The 12362-nt window shown below is 37.7% G+C and overlaps 1 protein-coding gene across 1 annotated transcript in view; it reads right to left on the bottom strand.

Annotated features, from left to right (window-relative positions):
• The window catches only part of SEMA3E (semaphorin 3E), a 243235-nt gene that overhangs the window by 229492 nt on the left and 1381 nt on the right, over positions 1–12362 (bottom strand). The gene's annotated exons all lie outside the window — the stretch shown is intronic.

The following is a 12362-nucleotide window of genomic DNA, read 5'->3' as shown; positions in this document are numbered from 1 at the left end:
ATTATTATTAATTTCCTAATCGTTCATTCTAATTCTTGTCTAATCTTATTGATTTTTAAGTCTTGAGACTTTCCTTTTTGTTCTCCAGATATGAAAAATTCTTTTACAGTCTTAAAATACATCAGACTTCACTTTGGGCATACACATTTTGGAGCAAGTAAAAAACATTTGGCAAAAAAATCTGTCAAAAGCAGTGCCCAGTACATAACTTTTATCTTATTTCTGAGAAATATAATGACAAAGATATAATTACATTCTTTTAATTATAAGCATAATTGACTTAACTACAATATTTTTCTTCTTCCTGTGGTTATCTAAATGTTACAAGGGAATTTTGCTTTGGGGAATTACTAGAAAATCAAAGCATATTAATGGGTTGAAGTTTAAACATATTAGCTTCTCATAATTGTAACAATATAGTAATTGATATTTTGGGGTGGCTCATAATATCCATTCTGATATTTCACGGTCCAAGCTTCTCTTTGTCTTCATTCTGGACAAATTACAAGGAAATATTTTGTGTTCCCTTACTAGCAAAAGGTGCAATTATATGGATAACTGAGTACATCAACTAAAATGATAACATTTGACTTTGAAAAAAGATATTTTTCTGTTTAAATTTTAAACATGGGTTGTATGGCTATTCTAAGAATATACCATATGGTTAACTCAAGTTTAAGCAGACCCTTAAATTGTCAGCAAGCTCAATATTCTAGTACCCGTTCTAAGCAATTATAAAGTATCTGTCAGATTATCATTCATCTGAACAGAAATATGTATAACATTCATGCATTGTGATAATGTCAAACTTGAAGTTTCTTCTTCCTTTTTTTCTTTTGATAAGAAAAAAATAAGCTCTATCAGTTTCATCAGTAATGATAAGAGTTATTTCAAAAGAAATCACTTTCATTTTCCATTACTTTCCACATTTTCTTTTAAAAATATATTATTTTTACCTTGCTCAAAATGATCCTACCTCCTATATATTTATTTTGACAATCTGACTTTAGTTTCTAAAAATAAAATAATCAGTTGCTTCCTGTTTCTATATTTATTTACTCCTTACAAGAGAAAGGGACAGTGACAAATGTGTGCTTTCTCCTTAATTAACTTCACTTTTAACCTTTCTGTTTCTGTCCATCAATTTCTTCTTACAGATTAGGTGTGTTATATTTGAGTAATTAGTATGGTGCTAAACAAAACAAAACAAAAGCTCAAGGATACCACGATTTCAAAATGTACTGTCAATTTTTGTTAGATAAAATCTTAATAAGATAAAATTTTTATTGGTTCTTTCTCAATTAACTTGGATTGGGAAATAAATTGAAATTACCTTGCATATGCTAACTTTAACTATAAAACTTGTAAATATTGTTTATTTTTCTCACTATATTATTGCCTACAGCCATGCTTTTAAACCAATAAATCCACAAAACAAAGGCCACATAGTCAAATTATTCATAAACCAACCTTTGCACAGGAGTAAAGTGAGAAAAACAAAGCAAACATTCTTGCTTTTGTTCATTTAGAATATTCTTCAGAAACAAAGGTGTTGAGTAAGTTACTACCCTTTTATAATCTTGCCTTTGTTTTCTGCTTTGTTGCTGATTTCATGCATTCGTTCTCCACCTCTCTTCATAGGTCATCATTCTAGAAATGAATGCGATGCTACACTGGACACTGGAGATCATGACTGAAGCAAATGGGAAGAAGAGATGCTTGAAATGTGACATCGATCATGTAATGGCCCAGATGAATTCCAACCACACTCTGCAAAGCCTTAAACTCTACCTTCCAATAATAAACAGATATTTCCTGAAAAATTTTAAAGCAGTTCTGGATTTCTCTTCCAAGTTTTCAAAATAGAAGACCTGAAGCCAAAGTAGGGCCTGATGTTTTGGAGCAGAGGCAGAGGAGAAGTATTCTCATCCACTGTCCTGACTTCTGAATGCTCCCTGTCAAGACCTACCATCTTACTGTGTGCCATGTGTCTTAGGAACCTATACAGATGTGGCATCCAACAAAAGAAGTCAGGTTGGCAACATTAATGTGAGTAAACATAACAATTACATTCTATACATTAAATGCAAATGATGAAATAAATTTATTAAATATCCAAAGTGCACTAGCTTTCAAGGATTCAAACAATAAAATAATAAATTGCCTTTAAAATTTTCAAAATTTACTTGTGAGTTTCTATTAATTCTCTTCCTCATGCTAAAAGTGAGAACTGCTTAAAGTCGTAGAGAAATAGGAGCAATTTAATTGAGTATGAACACAGAGCATTGTGTGTGGGAAAGCTATGAACACAGAACTCAGATATCCAAGGGTAACGGGGTTTCTAGGAGGACACAGTACATCATATGCAATGGGATGGTGGTGGGAGGGCAGCAGGAATGTTGGCAAGACAGGATCAGACATAGATGATATGTTCCTTGTTTCTTGCCCAGACTCCTCTTACTTATTTCTCCAAGACTGTGCTCTGGTTCCTTCTTCCAACCCCAGCCTTCCATAAGTTTTTTGTGTTAACTTTCAGTAGAAAAAAAATCCTGCTCCATCATGACTTGTCTCTTCTTAAAAGTGACCCTTAAGATACTCAGGAATAGTGTCTGAATAGAGGGGCTGTGTGTGTGTATGTGTGTGTGTGTGTGTTTTAATAAACTTCTTATTTTAGAATAGTTTCAGGTATACAGAAAAGTTGTAAAAATAGTGCAGAGAATTCCCATATACCTACACCCAATTTCCCCCATTAACAGCTTACATTAGTATGGTACACTTGCCACAATTAATAAACCAATACTGATCTGTTATTATTAACTAAAACTCACACTTTATTCAATTTCCTTAAGTTTTTAACTATTGTGGTTCCAGGATCCCAACCAGGAAATGCATCACATTACAAAACTGTGTTTTTTATTCTGAAATCCGTAGCATGACAGTCAATATCTGAAGCTTGGAAGGAGCTCAACAGGTAGTCATCAAATATGTGAATGACTGAATGAATATTTCTTAGAAAGATACAGAAGCTTCTGAATCCCTGAGGGGAAAGATCAGGAAATATAACAAAAAATGAAGTGGATCAAATATCTTTAGCCTAAGAAAACGTTTCCTTGAGGGATGGAGTTCTGGAATTCTGGAATCTTACAAAATGCTTTTCTACAGTTCACTAGTATTAGATGTTTTTCTCATCTGAATTCAGTGATACCATGATGTGTCACAATTTATATCATCAATAATCATTCATAATAGATTTAATTTATATTTTATATATATAAAATATATATATATATATATATATATATATATATATATATATATATAGTAAAAAAAATAGAGAGTGGTATAACATACTTAAGAATTTAAGTATATTTACCAGGACCAGGGGTGTGATTTGGAAATTTGAATAAATGACACCTTTAACATAAGTGATGGACCTAACAGGAAAAAAAAAACAATGAAAAAGTAATGTGAAAGTGAGGCTCCCTTGTAGGTCATCCCACCTGGGCCACCAAGTGTTTCTCCCACTCCAGCGGAGTGTGCACTGAGTCACCTGTAAGGGCTTCTTAAAACACAGCTTCCGATGCACCAGAATTATTGATGCAGAAGCTCCCAGGGGTGGCTGATGTTGCCAGTCTCTGACACTCTGCATAGCACCCCAGTGCCTATCTCCTCTGGGACTCTAGTTCAGAAAAGGAACAAAAGGAAATCCCAAGTAAATTCATCGAAATTCAACTGAGCCTTCCGTCAGGTGAATTTTTCAGCAGCAGCTCTACCTCTTAAAAAAGCTAAGCAAGCCTTTATAATTTTGTCTCTCTGACAACAGAGAAGCCAACAAAAACAATAAAAAGTTAGTTTTGTTTTTATTCAATACATACTAAACACTTTAATTACTGGCTTTAAGAATGATCTGAGTATGTCATTTTATTCTATTCACAAGTCTTACCCCCAAAATAAACTAATTAACAAAATAAAATTACTCTTCTCAAAAATCTTAAAATGTTTAAAGGCAATTACAAAAACTAGGGAATATTATAAGCCATTACAACACAATACACCTTTCTATGATACATTTAAGTTTCCTACAATAATATTATGAGATAGACAGTGTGCATTAGTCCTTTGTAATTGCGGGAAAAGTAAGCCTCAGAAGTTCAATGATTTAGCAAGAATAACGTGGCATCAAATTGGATATATGTACTGTAGGTTCAAACCCAGGATTTCAAAATTGTGAGTCCATCCTTACTCTTTCCACTAGAACATACTGTTTCCTAATAAAAATTTTAGAAAGTATTGTGGAGAAATTATACACACTGGGAGGTCTAGGAAGGGGAGGAAAAGAGTTCTACAATTCTAGAATTGGAAAGGATCTTAAAAATCACATGGTCCATAATAAACTTTTGGACTTAGGGTTAGGAAAAAAGCAGTCAGGAGGCATGAATGGCCATATGCAACGCTGTCAGCACATTTCCTCTTTGGCTTTAGTTTCACAGTGAATCTTGAGCTTTGAATTTAAAGCCCTCCTCATTTTCCATCATCTCCTGGGAGGGAACTGGTCACAAAGGAAAAGCTCAGTGTCCCTAGCTGACCTCTACTCTCCCCCTCATTCATCCTCATTTTCTTCACTGCTGTTCTTTTCTGGTTCTGGAGTTAGTCTGGCTACCTGACATCACCACCGAGACTTATCCATAGGGGTGCTGCTCCTCTGCTCTATCCTGGGAACAAAAACCCTCTTTCTATTCTGGTTTCAATGAATTAAAACTTATAACTCAGAGAAAAGGAACCCAAATAGCCTAGAAATAGATAGGCTTATATAAAGAATATTCTAGCTTACACTTAACCCAAGGGTAGCCAGAGAGCAGAAGGCAGGCATATCCCCTCCTGTTGAGCACCATGATTCCTTCCCAGTCCAGCCCCACAGGCACAGTCACAAGGGGCCTGCCTTGGCAGCATCAGTTGCCCACTAGAAACACAGGCTAGACAAAGAGGACACGTTTTCCAGGTGGCTAGTAAGCTGTTTGTCTTCATTTTTTATTATTTCCTATGTCATGAATTTCAACAAGTTCTGAATGCCTAATGAGTGTAATTAAACTTTTCTTAATTCAAAGATGCTGCCTTTCTCTTCATTGAATTAGATCACAAAAGTGAAACAAAGGTTGAAGGTAAATTGAGGACCAGTAGATATACACCATTCACTAAGAATGTTTTTAATCATTTTTGGCCTAAGATAGGAGAGAAGTAAAAATAATCTATCTTTGAAAAAAGGCAGAGGAGGAGGAAAAGAAGGGGAGGGGTGAGAGCAGCACAGTGGGGGTGATCAAAGAATGAACTGATAAGAGAAAAAATGGGAGGAGTGTGTAGTGATCACCCAGGAAGACAAATGCAGCAAAAGGTAAACTGAGAAGAAAAAGTGAAGAAGAAGAAGAAGAAGAAGAAGAAGAAGAAGAAGAAGAAGAAGAAGACGACGACAAAGACGAACAAGAAGAAGGAAGAGGAGGAGGAGGAGAACCACCATCACCATCACACCACCACCACCACGATTTGATAATAAATGCACAAATCTGGCTAACACATCCGGAGGATGCCTGGAGGCTCTGCTGCTTCCCTACAGTTCAGCCCTGGGAGGAATGGAGGGCAACAGGGAGAGAGAGCCCTGGCCTTCTCCTAATGCAGGTCTTACCAACAGAGCCATAGAGTTCTTCAGGATTCTTTCGTTTCCTTGGTACTCCTCACCCCACCCCCCATCAGACTCTCCTTTTAAAAACACGGCTCTGCATCATTTTGTTTTCTTTATAACCCACTCAATGAGCATTACTGAACACCTCCAAGAGGTCAGGAATCGGGCCCTCCACCAGCTGCCTTACCTGTTTGTCCAGGAGAAGGGAGAATGGAAAGCTTTCTTTCGCTTTCAGCACAAGCAATACCTGCCAGGCTGATAGCTGCCTATAGGACACTTTTGTTTAACTTTTGACGGTGTTAAAAGTGCTCTTAGTGATATTAGTTCTAAGTGCTTTACAAAGCGAGGTCTACAGTGACCTTTGTCAGTAACTTAAGTTTGTTCTGTGGCTTTGGTCTGCTGTCACCAAGGTGCCATCAGGTGAAGTTTCAACTGTCCTCTTTCTTTAAGTTCCAACTTTCCAATTAAGGATAATTTAATTCCTTATAATATCAAAAAACAGTAATTCTACAGTGATTAACAAACATGAGAGACGCCGATATCCCTTCTTCCATCCAGTCACCCACCCCAACGAGAGCTGGATTTCATGAACGGAAATCTTTGTGTTCAAGTCAAAAATTAAACGATTAAGGATTCTCCCTTATTTTAAGTCAGAAGTTAATCATTAACTCATGATGGCTTTTAGAATTAAAAAAGGGAACCAGGATAGACGAATGCTCTCTGAACTTCTTCTGATTTACTGAATAACCTCTGTGAAGCTTCCTGTGCTCAAGCATTTGCCACACTAATTTGCATTCTCTTGTGCAATTCCTTCAGGCTACTGCAATTACCTATTACTCCATTTTACAGATAGGAAAATTCATAATCAGAAAAGATAAGGACCTCGGGATAGCATAGCCAAAGGCAAGATTCACATCCAGCATGCCTCATCCAAAGTCTAGAGTTTTAGGCCAATGAAAACAGAATGTGAGAGTGTTTTGTAATACGTGGCCCACGCTATCCTTCTTCGTGTACTGTGCCGAGGCCATGAGCTAAGTCCTTGCACAGAGAGCAATAAGGGCTGAGGGGTTAGTCACCAGCAAGAGAAATGGAGATACATTTCTAAGCCCCAGAAATGAGGCAAGTCATGGGTTTCTCTTTCCCTTTTCAATACTTGCAGAGGCAACATTACGAGGGCAATAGAGCCATGTAGTGGCTCAGGCATTAGTACTGAGGGAGGCGGAGAATTTCTTGAGTCATCAGTTGCCTTGGCCATCACCAGGGCTATATATTTGAGGTCAAGCCATCAATTCCAGACACTTCTGTCCTTGAAATCAGCACATTCTTTGCAAGAAAATGTTCTGTCAATATCAGAGACCATAACACTAGGTTCCAATGTGGCATTCATACATCCTTTTCATTCATAGTCCAGCAAATCCAGCCTATAAAATATTCAGTCTTGTCATTCTCATCCTTACCACGAGTACAAAGAATAATGCTTAAGTCCAAGAAATAACTAATGACATTGATAGTTTCTCTTATGCTTCAAATGTTATTTAAAACCATGCTGAGAAAAAATCACTATTAAAATAACCACTGTCCTTTGTATAGTTTATGTAGTATTCCAAGGTTGTGCTAAGAGGCTATGACCAACATTTAGCCCTGCTTACTGAAACTAAGAAAATAATCTAAATCTTTACTCTGCACCTTTTGGAAAATGTTTTAATGGTGTGATTTCCTTTTGTTTTATTTTCAAGTCTCTGAGGCTGACCTTACGAGACCACTTTAACACTACGGTGGCTATGGATAAAGGGGCATGCATGCATGCAAAGTGCCATTTCTGGATTCCTGCAGACTAAATTCCTCTACTAAACCACAGAAGAGTGTTACACACAAAGATAAAGGAGTAAATCTTTGCATGCTCCCCCAGTAAGAACTCCCAACAACGATTCTGGTAGATATCTTTGGAGAAATAAAACCGAATCTGTAAATGGCTAACAGTAATTTCTACCAGCAATGACCAATTTGATGTTTGGTTCTTCATCATGTGGTCATAGAACTGAGGCCACCAAGTTGATCTCATCCCAGAGAGACTCCCTCCATGAAATCACCTCAGGCTACATGACAAATCTGACATAGAAAGCAAAGTAATAAGAGGGCTATAAATTTTTGAAAGAATATTCTACGGAGACAACACTACTCCATATATTTAATAGCCACGAACAAGTATTGTTCTATATTATATACAGGACACTCTCCTTATAAGAAATGGTTTTATGCAGCTAAATTATTTTTCAGTCTAAAATTGGCCCAATTCATTTATAAATTCCATTTGCTGCTTTGGCTGGTTCTGACCTGCCCTCATCCTATCCACTATACTAAAGGCCAAGAGTTTTCCCAGTGTAACACCCAAAATCCAGATAAGGACGAAATAATTCCTATTCAGTCAGGGACTTCAGTATACCCCTATGCACTTCTGTGACATGTGGGCAGTATTTGTCTCTAACAAATATAAAAGTACGAAGGACAGCACCATCCAAAATCCTTACATGGGCTTCCTCTACAGAAAGTATATTCTCAGTAAACTAAACTCAACAAAACAGACTGGAATTCCTTTCATCTTACCCAGTGTTTTTAATTTAATATAAACTGTTTCTTAATAAATCCACCACATAATTCTCACTGACTCTCCCTGATGGAGACCTGGCATGAAGGTTTGTGTTTACTCCTGGGTCCTATTTAACTACTTTCTTCATGAATCATGCCTTATGACCAGTTTTTATTTATTAACTACGCAGGGATGTGTGACTAATGTCACTATTGATAATACCGAGTGACTGGCTGAGCTATGAGCTGGGTCAGGAAAAACTGGCTCAGTCACTGTCCCTTTTTTTTTATTTGCTCTGGGTATGAAATAAATATCACAGCTTCCAGGATGATCATTTAAAACTTTCAGTTCTTATTGCGTTCTTCTACAATTCTATCTCAATTTTCTTTCATAAAAATTGGGGAAAAAATATGAAGGGTGTGGTATAAAGTGAATATATGTAATTAATTGATACACACACTACTAAAGCAAAACTACTGGCCATGAATCTTGGAAAAATGCACAGGTGATGTGATTATCTTCTACATTATTATACCTAGAAGCCAGAGGTATGGGAGATGGGATTTGGAATGAATGCCACCTGTCAGGATAAACCATACATTTTATGCTAATTAAGACCAACTTCTTCTGTCTTCTATATTAACATTATCCTAGCATTACTGATATCCAAACTCATGCCAGTCTCAAAAACTTTTTCTCTTTAGGACATGTTTCCATTTAATGTTCTCAATTTATGTCAGTCTTTAGGAAACAGTAATAAAATAACTTTTAGGTTATAAAGTACTTTCAGTTTTGTTGTTTCATTTGATTCTCTCAAAAAGCCAGGAAGATATACGGGGAAAGCACCCACCGTTACTATCCCTATTCTCAAATTAAGGAAACTGAGGCATAATTACCATTAGTGTAAGTGGAAGGGCTAGAACTGGAGTGGAGACCTCAGACTCTAAACCCTGACCTCTCTGACCTCTCTGAACTATGACAAATCTGTTCTTCATTGGTCATATCTAAATACAGAGAGACTAATACTCTTTATCCTACTTTTTATATAGATAGATAGATGATAGATAGATAGATAGATAGATAGATAGATAGATAGATATTCAGTACTCAAATCTACATCCATAATGTCAATATATTTTAGGAATGTTCTTCTGCCATAATTATGCCTTTACTTCACTATCTCTCCACCAACATCCTCTGATTACAGAGCCATTCTCCTTGGCTTCTGTGATTGTCATTCTTAATTGGGCCTTTGATTACCTACCTCATCTGCCAAACTCCCTTGACTGAATTTCTGGGGTTTTCCATGTACATTGGGATTTCTTCTTTGACAAGAGGCCTTGCTCATTTGCTTTTTTTTTTTTTTTCTTTGAACTCCATTATCAGGAGGGTTATTTTTGCCTTCCCTGTAACCTTATTAATGCAGGATGGTGAGAGGTAAGGAGAGAACAGACCATCAACAGGGCGAAGTGGCTGAATGTAGTACGACACTACTCCCTTTATTCTCGCTTTCCTTCATCTCTGTCATAAGGATCATGGCTATTTTTCAAGGAAATACTTGGGTAGAATATTATCAACTTTAGTTAATGACACCAACATTATCCTCTGTAGGGTACTGGCTCCAAAGTTGGCTATAATCCCTAACTGTTCATAAACCCTTAAGTACTTCCCTGGTGCCATTAATGTCAACTCAAATCTTGACTGAAAAGTCTTACAAGGCAGGACAGCATCTTCCTATTTTTTTTTTAATCTGTTAACCCAATTTGTCTTATACCTATAAAATACATTAAAAGATACATGCATTGCCTCAACAAGAGTAAGTATCTCATAGCTTTATCCGCTTGGCTTGCTCTCAGCATATTTGCCTAACATTGGAACGGAGCAGATATTCAGTCAAAAGAGGGAGGAGTTCAGCATTACCCCGCTGCAGACGGAAGGCAGTGAGAAATAAGCAAGAAGATGATCTATATCTGATACCAGCTTTCTACCTTGTCTCTCTTTTCTAGGTCTTTTTTCCCCTTTTAGCTCTAATGGTCTCTCCTCCTCTTAAACTCTCTTTTTAGAACATGCCACTTGCAGACATAGAGAAGGATGGAGAAGAGTGAAGAGAGCAAGCCATGGGTATTTTTATATAATTTAGCTCAAACTTTGTATTTGACACTGAAACTTCTGCTTCCCTTTTGGGAAGAGACACTAGGCTTGTGGTCTCAAGTGCCATCTTGATAACAGAGGAGACCACCTCCAGGGAGCCTACTGGATTACCTGCTGAGGGTTAGGCAGCAGTTCAGAGGTGTTACATTATTTATATCCAGTGCTCCTGATTTTTTTTTAAGGATTTTATTTATTTATTCATGAGACATGCAGAGAGGGAGAGAGGCAGAGACACAGGCAGAAGGAGAAGCAGGCTCCACGCAGGGAGCCCCATGTGGGACTCGATCCCGGGACTCCAGGATCACACCCTGGCCGGAAGGCGGCGCTAAACCGCTGAGCCACCCGGGCTGCCCAGTGCTCCTGATTTTGAAGGACCATGTACTCATTCATACTATCAATCAACTAACTTGACCCATTACCAAAATGTTACCATATCTGGCATCATTTAAGATAGCAAAAGATCATGCTCTGAAATATTTTCCCCCTAGTCTTTGGATACCGCTCAAAAGTCCACTGAAGTCCAGAGTGTACATTGTAAACAGGGACAATGTATGGCGGGCTGATGGGGCTTCTGCTCTCACTGAGGCACCTGCGGCAGGCAGGCCTTTGCTGCGTCGGGCTGCATCGCTGGTGTGATCTCCCGGCTGACTTTGCTAGCTGGCTAGCTTGCACAAGTGAGAACAGTCTATTTTCAGGTAGCTATACGCTGCCTTTCTATAGAAGCACGACACCCAGCATTTCAGCCAGGGCCATTAAATTAAAAGGTTTAGAAAACCCAAAGGGAAATCTTTTGTGGTAGTTTTCAGTCCAGTGTACACACAAAGACCAGCAGTTCTACTCCCACGTGGTTTAACACAACGCATAAACCCACATCTTTAGGAGAGATGTAATGGGAAGAAAAGAGGGATGCAGTGAAGGCTAAGTCTGATGATAGTACTGTGCATGGCACTTAGATGCATTAGAGAAGTTTTGGGCTGCTCTGACCGAATCACAAACTCTCTCATGAAACACTAAAAAGAGATATCTTGGAAAATACCCTAATATGGAACCACTGAAAACAAGTACCCTAATGATTTAGTATAACCGTTCAATACCGGGTAGAATGGTAGCTGGCCAAAGCTGGCAGCTGATCCACTTGTCTACAGAAGGAAAACGGTCCATCTCTTATGTTCTTTTTCTGCCATGCCTTTTTGTCCATAACTCATCCCACCAAATTTTTACATTTTGATATATTTGATCAGACTTCTTAGAAATATGCATTTTGATACATACCACGATGCATCTTCCCAATTCCAAAGATCTGTGCTGATGCTATGTACTCTCAAATTCTTACAAATTTGGTGTCCGTGTGTCTTAAACTTACCTCCTGCAGAAAGCTATAGGAAATCTATTTAAATGAAGAAAGTATTCATAGATTTTTAACTCATCTGAAAACGAAAAATTTCCATAGTCAAAACCAACTGATAATTGTCCGACAAAACCAAAAAATGATCCATCATGTCATGTACAAGTGAGGCTTCCCGTTTTGTTTTTCTTTCTGGTAAAGACTGCATCTATGCTTCAGAAACACAGGTTTCTGTTCTTTCTACCATGGGCACAATTTTACAGCTCACACAATTAAGACAAGGTTCTCAGGGAATTCTTGCAACTGATGTCTGTCTCAGTGATTGGTGATAATAAATACTTCTGTCTGGATAATCTATTCCAAATCACTTCTAGGTCAGCAGTCCCTTTCTCTGTACGCGTGGGTTTTGTTTGTTTGTTTGTTTGTTTACAGGAAGAATCCCCAAACCTATTCTCCACTGGCTTTTACTGGTCCTGATGCAAAAGCTATCTTTTCATAACTTATTTATGACCAAATGCTGCTTTCCAAGACATGGCTGCAGAATAAAATATTTAAGCACTTTCTGACAGATCTTCAGTGAAGCAGTATGAATTTACATTAAAAGA

This window comes from Vulpes vulpes, chromosome 5 (assembly GCF_048418805.1).
Source record: "Vulpes vulpes isolate BD-2025 chromosome 5, VulVul3, whole genome shotgun sequence".
NCBI lineage: Eukaryota > Metazoa > Chordata > Mammalia > Carnivora > Canidae > Vulpes > Vulpes vulpes.
Note: the sequence above shows the minus strand (reverse complement) of the source record. Positions and strands in the feature narration are given on the sequence as shown.